The sequence below is a fragment of the Pongo pygmaeus genome, chromosome 4, assembly GCF_028885625.2.
Source record: "Pongo pygmaeus isolate AG05252 chromosome 4, NHGRI_mPonPyg2-v2.0_pri, whole genome shotgun sequence".
Lineage (NCBI taxonomy): Eukaryota > Metazoa > Chordata > Mammalia > Primates > Hominidae > Pongo > Pongo pygmaeus.
In genome coordinates, this window is record NC_072377.2 from 30,883,928 (window position 1) to 30,892,915 (window position 8,988).

Sequence of the window (8,988 nt, forward strand, 5' to 3'; positions counted from 1 at the left end):
CCATATGCAGAAGAATAAAACTAGACCCTTATCTCTCACCATATAGAAAAATCAAATCAAAATGAATTAAAGGCTTAAATCTAAGATCTCAACCTATGACTACTGAAAGACAACATTGAGGAAACTCTCCAGGACATCGGTTTGGGTAAAAACTTGCTGGGTAATACCCCACAAGCATGGGCAACCAAAGCAAACATGAACAAATGGGAACACATCAAGTTAAAAAGCTTCTGCATAATGAAGAATATAATAAAGTGAAGAAACAACCTACAGAATGGAAGAAAATATTTGCAAACTATTAATCTAACAATGTATTAATAACCAGAACATGTAAACAGCTCAAACAACTCAATAGGAAAAAATTAATAATCTGATTTAAAAATGGGCAAAAGATCTGAACAGATATATCTTAGATGAAAACATACTAATGGAAAACAGGTATATAAAAAAGATGCTCAACATCATTGATCATCAGAGAAATGCAAATCAAAACTAAAATGAAGTATCATCTTACCCCAGTAAAAATGGCTTTTATCCAAAAAGCATGCAATAATGAATTCTGACAAAAATGTGGAGAAAAGGGAATCCTTTTACACTGTTGGTGGGAGAGTAAATTAATAATGCCACTATCAAGAACAGTAGACAGGTCCCTCAAAACCTGAAACTAGAGCTGCCATATGATCCAGCAATCCCACTGCTAGATATCCACCCTAAAGAAGGTAAATCAGTATATTGAAGAAATTTCTGCATTCCCGTGTTTATTGCAGCACTATTCACAGTAGCCTATATGTGGAAGCAACCTAAGTGCCCATCAACAGACGAATGAATAAAGAAAATATGGTGCATATACACAATGGAGTACTATAAAGCCAAAAAAGGAGATCCTGTCATTTTCAGTATCCAGGATGGAACCAGAGATCTTTATGCTAAGTGAAATAAGCCAGGCACCGAAAGACAAATTTTCATGTTGTCACTCATTTGTGGGAGCTAAAAAATAAAATAATTGAATTCATGGAAATAAAGAGTAGAATAATGGGTACCAGAGGCTGGGAAGAGTCGTGGCTGGAAGGGGTTAAAGGGTACAAAAATACATTTAGATAGAATAAGTAAGATCTAGTATTTCATAGCACAACAGGGTGACTATAGCCAAAAATAATTTGTTGTACATTTAAAAATAACTAAAAGAATATAATTAGAATGCTTGTAACACAAAGGAATTATAAATGCTTGGGATGATGGACACTGCATTTACCCTGTTGCAAACATTACACATTGTATGTCTGTATCAAAATATCTCATGTGCCCCATAAATATATACACCTACTGTGTATTCATAAAAATAAAAAGATGAAAATTAGTTCTTTTTACATTGTGATTATTTCTATTTTTCAGAATGTCCAATCATATTTATGTTGAATCATTTCTGCCTTCGACATCTATCACTTTATTTCTATTTTTAAATACTTCTTTTCCTGTGTCATTTTCTTGAATCTTTTTGTGCAATTCTTTGTTTTTATTATTGAATTCTCAGCATATGCATTCATACTTTGCAATTTGTTCTTATTTTCTGAAATGATTTTTTTTCTTATTCTTAAGTATCTTTCCTAAAATTTACTTGGCTTGGTTTAAATTACTCTGTATCTATATTTGCTTTCCTATGTAAATTTGCTTGTTTTGTTATTATAATTTGCTTCATGGTTTTATATTGTATGTATGTGCATATGTGCATGTTTGTGTATTTTCTGCTAATGATTTTTTATTCTTATTTTCATTTTTCTTATAACAACTGTGCTGTTAATGAATTTTCTGGTGGTGTTTATATTCATTTTTAAGATTTTTAAACTAGCAGTAGCCGGGGAGCTTATGAAAGCTTTTGTAGTTTAAGAGCAGACACTTCTGTTGCTACAACAAAGCACCATTTCTTCAATGTATAGTGCTTTTCTTTTTTGCATCTCACCTTCTGCTTCTTCAATCTTGTTTTATTATGGTCATTCAACATTGCCTTCTCTATTTTAGCACTAAGCCTACAAGAAAACATTTCTCCTCTCCAAAATGTGTTTGTCATCATGAAACGGCATCTTTCTAAGACTACCACCTGTGGTCTCGAAGACTCTCCAAATTTCTAATCACCAGTACCTAACACTTTGATTCATTAGAATTCAGACCGGCTTGCAGTATTTCCACTCATGGAAAAGTCTTCTTCTTCTGGGAATAAAACGGCATTGGTGAGATACTCATTTTCACCTCTAGGATCTTCTTAATATACTATGCTGTCTTCCCTGCTGCCTTTAGCATGCATGGGAGTGTAACGTGGGCTCTGTACACATTTTTGTAAGTCTCAGATACGGTTTTCCCACTTACATGTAAATAAGAGTTACATAAATAAAATGAAAGTCCCTGTCTCCTACTAACATGAAATCATGGTCTACAGGTGATTTTATTTTCTCTTGATTTGATTTTTGAGTTTCAGGAAGATGTATTGATAGATTATAATTGAGTTTGACGCTATTGTACTAGAAAATCTAGAATACTTGTTTAACTTTTAAAGTTGATAAACAATAAATTTTAAGTAAATGAAAAATGTATGTATAACCCACTCTACTAAAATCTGACCTTGGGATCTTTTCTTATACACATTATTGAATACTGAGCATGGGTCTCAATATCCTCAATGGAAATGTAAACACACAGGACTAAGTAATCTGAATTTGAGGAGCTCACTCCATCAAATGAAAAAGAACAAACGACGCATGCCATCTGACACAGACATATTAGAATAGATGGATCAAAGATTCAGTATAATTTATCTAACGTACTAAAAACTGAGATGATTTTAGCAAAATGAAACAAAAAGAGAAATTTTAAAAAGATTTAGCTGAAAGGAATATAATAGTTGAAACAAAGAACGTAACAGATAGTGTGGAAAGACAAGCCACTCTATCTCTGAGTGATGTTTGTAACTCAGTCGCAACTGTTCTTGGAAGATGTTGACTCAGCAGTCAACTGAAACCAAGAAAAGAATGTTTTGCAGAACAGCAAGATGGTAACACAGATTGTAAATTTTAGACATTTCCAAATATCCTGCATGATCTCTCTCTACTCTTTCTACTAATGTGTCTTTCTGGAGTATAACAGTTCATAGAAAACAAACAAACAAAAAGCAGGTCCAAGGAGTCCTTTCAGTGTGATGGCAGGAGTTTAGAGAACTATACGCATTCTCTTGACCATTTTCCTCCAAACTCCTCAAATAAACTAGTTTTACTTGTGCACCTTATGTAGGTTGTAGTGCTTAGGGGTTAACAGCTGAAGTAAATAATAACATGAATACATCTGAGGAATAAATTAGTTCATTTTGAAAGAAGATTGAGAAAATCACTCCCAAAAGAAGAGAAGAATAAACATATAGTGAGTATAATAAAAAAGAGAAGAGAGTTGAAATACTAAACGTCAGGTAATATAAGTCCCAGAAAGAGTAAAAATACAAATGAAATGATAAATATTTGAAAAATAATCATAGAGATAAATTTTTCAGATGTATCAAATAAAACTAAGAGCGCCCATAAATAATAAACGGGAGCAATGAAAAAACCTCACTTGCAATTTTATTAAAATTTGAGAATATAAAAGAGAAAGAAAATTCTAGAAGCTCTCAGAGGAAAAAAAGATTGCACATAGAATGATAATGTGTGTGTGTATATATATATATATATATTTTTTGAGATGGAATTTCACTCTTGTTGCCCAGGCTGGAGTGCAACGGCACAATCCCAGCTAACTGCAACCTCCGTCTCCTGGGTTCAAGCGATTTTCCTGCCTCAGACTTCTGAGTAGCTGGGATTACAGGTATGTGCCACCACGCCCGGCTAATTTTGTATTTTTAGTAGAGACGGGATATCCCCATGTTGGTCAGGCTGGTCTGGAACTCCCGACCTCAGGTGATCTGCCCGCCTCAACCTCCCAAAGTGCTGGGATTAAAGGCGTGAGCCACCGCGCCCAGCCGATAATGTATTTTTACACAGCAACGTTTGGTACAAGAAGACAGTATTTTCAAAGTATGGGAGGAAAATATCTTTGAAACTAGAATTTTATAGCCAGCCAAACTGTTACTCAAATATGAAATCATGATGAAAATGTTCTCAGGAATAGAGAAATACAAGCCTCAGAAGTTGTGCATACATACAAAAGAATTTCAAACTTATTTAAAACTTACTCAGGAAAAATACCCTTAAAGATGATTGCTTTAGGAGCCCAGCTTTGGTTTTAAAATAATAATAATGAAAGGTAAGACAACATGACAGAATTAAAGTAGAGATAAAATATTTCTTTCATAACAGAGTTAGACACCAAAATGGTGTCAAGGAAAACATAAAGCTCAAGCACAGCTCTGACTTTTAACAAAATAAAAGAGATACTTTACATTTATATTTGTATCTTCTCAACAAGGACACACAAGATTCAGGTTGTTTTTTCCAAATACATTCCACCAAACTTTCAAGACATCATCTTCATTTTTTACAAAGTATTCCAGAAAACAGAAAAAGATAAAATATGCCTCAATTCATTATATAAAACTAGCCTAACAATAATAATACTGCTAACAACACCGCAATCACATGTTACATCTGCTGGAGAGGAGAGGTTGCCTATTATGAAATGGACCACTAAGAACGGCCATAGCATGAAGGGAAATGTAAGGAAATTAATTGAAATCTGTATCACCAATGACAGAAGGCTGAGAACCGGGCATTGCTGTGCTCCTGAGTGGCCGTGTAACTATGAACAAAGGCAATCTGTGATAGAGCTGATTGTATGCTTGGCACAAAATGGAGCATAACCTCCCATCCACACTAGCTAAGAAAGGAATATTAATAGAAATAGCATGCAAATTGATATTTGCCTCTTTTTCTCTGGTCCAAACCTTCCCCAGAAGAAGGCCTAAAAGATTATGGGCAGACACAAAGGAAAAAGCCAAAAGGTGACAAAACACAAGTTTATTCATCTTCTCAAGAGGAATTTTTGAGCCCGTCTGTACTGAAATTAGGAGAAAAATCTGTGTAGAATCAGATACAACATGCGTTTTCAATGAATATAATTAGGTTGTTAACAATTGTTAGGCAAAATTAGGTTTCCTCTTAATGATAAAATTAACCAAAAAATCATGGAAACTGCTTAAAATGTTTAGTGGCAAGAGAAAGAAACTCAAACATGGCACGTTTGAAAACAGTAATGGGAGAAAAATTTTCTTCAGTTAGTTATGACTTTTATGGTAGAGAGAAGCTATGAATCTCCATCAATAATTCAGGATAAGCTTTGTCCGTTATTCATGTCAAAAAATTCCTTGTAAATATTTTCGTTTTTTAAACCAAAACATAACATTAATATTCAAGTTGATATATCTGTATTTTTATATTAGTTTAATCCCAGTGGTTACTGATCAAATTAAATTAGCAAATAAATTAATAAAAACTCATAGCATACTAATATAAGCAGGAGTTTACTTTATCTCTAGGAAATATTTTCTTTGGAATTAATTTACAGAAGGTTTTATTTAAGTGAATTTAATAGTGGAAACAAGTTTAATATCACCTAGACTGATCTAATTTTTTTTTACATAAATATGTTTTGGATGAATAAAAACATAGGAATAATAATTTGATGAGTGTGGTTAATTTGGTAAAAATGTTTCTAATCACTAATGCCAGTTTTATAGATTAAAGAAATGGACATCTGATTCATTAATTTATCTTAATGATGCTAATTGCCACATAAGCAATATTGTTAATGGGATCAGTATCTGTCTTGTAAAGACAGGTTACAAAACTGAATTGGCATTCCATGGTGTGGCATAGAATTCATCTAATTAACCCCAAATTATTAAGCATTTATTACGTACAAGGCCTAATTTAGAATATACAAAAGAAGAGGATATTCCTCGAAAGCAGTTATAGAGAAATAAATTGTCAAAACAATTGCTGTAAGCAATAATGCTTTAAGATTGCAGAGTGGATAGAAATTGCTGTGGAGTAAGGGTTGGGAAAAGTTCAGAGGACAGTGGAAGACATTTAGAATGGGGATATGACCAAGGGTACCAGATAATTAGGGCACGCTTTTAGATGAAATTATAAAATTTTAATTGTGCTTTATGTTAATATCTTTAGACATTTTTAAGCTTCAAATTGATGACATAAATTTTACTCTTCATTTGTTTATTTCAGGACAAATTCTAGGCATTATCTTGAGAGGAGAGAAACTTCTATACACCACTTATTTTCTAGCGGTCCTTCCCCTAAGGAAAATTTTCCCATGATCAGATTAAGGCTGGAATTAAAGGAGTTATAAGGTAGTAGAGATAAGAAAGTAGCATTTCAAGTAGAGGGACTGTGGGAAGCAAAAAGGTAGAGATTAATTTGGTGGAGAGCACAGCCTTAGGGAACATGACCAAAGATAAAGTGAGGATGGAAATTCAGATTTACATGTTGGAAAACCTTTCATAATAAAAAGTTTTAAGTTTTTCCTATCAAAACATCTGTTTGGAATAAAATAATGTAAAAAAAATCATATTTTAAGAAGATTAACCTGGAATTGGGGAGAATGGATTTGCCAGCAAGGACAATAACATGTATTTAATTTTGTTGTGTCAAGTTAAATGTTTAGTATGTGTTGCATATGTTTACTCTTTCATTCATTGAGTATTCATGGCCCCATTTTGTACCAGGCACTAGGCTAGGAGCTGGTAATGTAGTAAAAAGCAACACAGGCAAGTTACTCACTCTTGCAGAGTTTAGGGGCCCCATGGAGAAATAAAGGATTAATAAATAAACTGCAAAGTAATTTCAGATTGTGCTAACTTCTCTGATAAGAAATTAAAATGGTAATATGATAGGGTGATGGTAAGTTGGAGTTTGGACTCAATGTTTAAGGTCTAGAAGAGTCTCCCTGGAACTTTGAGTTAGACACTAGGGGAGGAGGTTGTGGTAGCAATCTTTGAGAAAAGTATTTGAGAACAAAAAGCTGTGTAATTTTAGTGAGGGATGGAAGGGCAAGGGAGGAGGCAGCAGTGTAATAGTTGTTATCACCTAGATATTTTAAGGATAAAAAAACACAGTCAATTCAAATAACTGTCTGAGTTCACACACAAGTACATTTTGGTAAGTCCAAACCTAGTTATTTTGACAATTATAAATTATATTAATAAGTGCATGGAAAATAAGGGTGACATTTAGTTATGTATAATTTAGCATACAGTGATGTTAAGCAGACATAGGTAAGTAACTGAACACAGTATGCTGTAGGAGTTTGTTTGTTGTTTGTTGTTTTTTTCTAATTTGTAGTTCTTCCCAAATTAAAATATGGAGAACTTAGCTATCATGGCTCTGTTCTGGAAGAATCTGCATTTTCAATATTAGTTTGTACTATGAAATACATCATATATATTAAACAGTGTGTGTGTGTGTGTGTGTGATGTATATGGGTGGTTTAACAAATAATCATAAAATCACCCATGTGCTCACTGCTGAGTTTAAGAGAGGACAGGAGAGGACAGGTAGGGCGTGGTGGCTCATGCCTGTAATCCTAGAGCTTTGGGAGGCCAAGGCTCAGGAGTTCAAGACCAGTCTGGGCAACAGGGTGAAACCCTGTCTCTCCAAAAAAGTACACAAATTAGCCAGGTGTGATGGCTTACACCTGTAGTCCCAGCTACTTGGAAGGCTGACAGGGCAGGAGGATTACTTGAGCCCAGGAGGTCAAGGCTGCAGTGAGCCAAGATTGTGTCACTGCCCTCCAGCATGGGCAAGAGAGTGAGACCCTGTCTCAAAAAAAAAAAAAAAAAAAAAAAAAGGACAGTAAAATCAAGTTTATAATTAGCTATGCATGTGTGCTACCTCACTAGTCTGTGAGCTCATAAAAGGCAGAGAAATTTCATTGTTCATCATTAGGATCCTGGCTTTTAAAGCAGGTGCAACTATAAGGTACACATTGATATAGCTGTATATAAGATATTGTTATAAAACTTCAGGTTTTTATCCTCATCTATTCTCTTTTGTTCAACTACGTAAAAATAACTTTCTGCTTCAATACAGCAATACAGTATTTGTGAAATTTTTATGAAGTTCCCTTTGCTTTAGAAGCAAAGTTAAAACCTATTTATATACTGTAAGTTTTAGGATTTCATAACTATTATAGCTGCTATTCCTCTCTTTGTCATTTTGTGCCTAAAATAATGTCTTCCGGTTCTTTGTATAAAGATCACAATAAAATATCCCGAGGTTTTTATGTATGGTTTAAGAAGTCAATGTATGCACATGATCACACTGTAACATGAGCTAATGATATACTTGTGGAAAATAACCTGATTTAAGAACTAAGGTAGGTATTATATTTTTGGTTCAGCTCCCAAGATCTAATCTGCTGTTTCTAAAGTTACTAAAATATTAGTCTTTTTAAATTATTTTTCCTTTAATTGGACTTTTTTCCTTCATCATTTTATTTTCATCTATTATAATTATATTACTTTGCAATATGTATAATTTGTGAGTGTGTTCTCTTATGCATATGGGCCTAATTTCTTTAGCAGATACTTTCCAAATATCACAGAAGCAGCTGGAGAACTTCTAGGTAACTAAGGTAAGATTATGGGTCCATTTTAATGTTTGTATTCACTGATACAAGAAGAAAATCAACCATACAACAGGGGAGATAAGATGGCTGACAGCACTAAGCTGCCTTCACGAAGGAATGCTGATGGCTGCATTTTTGGCAACCTGGGGCAAGTTTCATGATTAAAAAGGAAAAAAAAAAAAGCAGTCTTAGATTTCCACTGGCAATTTTATAAATATACATTGGAATAAATTTAATGGTATATCATCAAAACATTTCACAATACATCTTAAGCACTGCCAGCATTTCTTTGTGTTCAAAATTCATCCTAGAGTTAATTCCTCATGCTTAATAGCTTACAGCTATTAGTAACTAAAAGGCTAGTAATGCAGA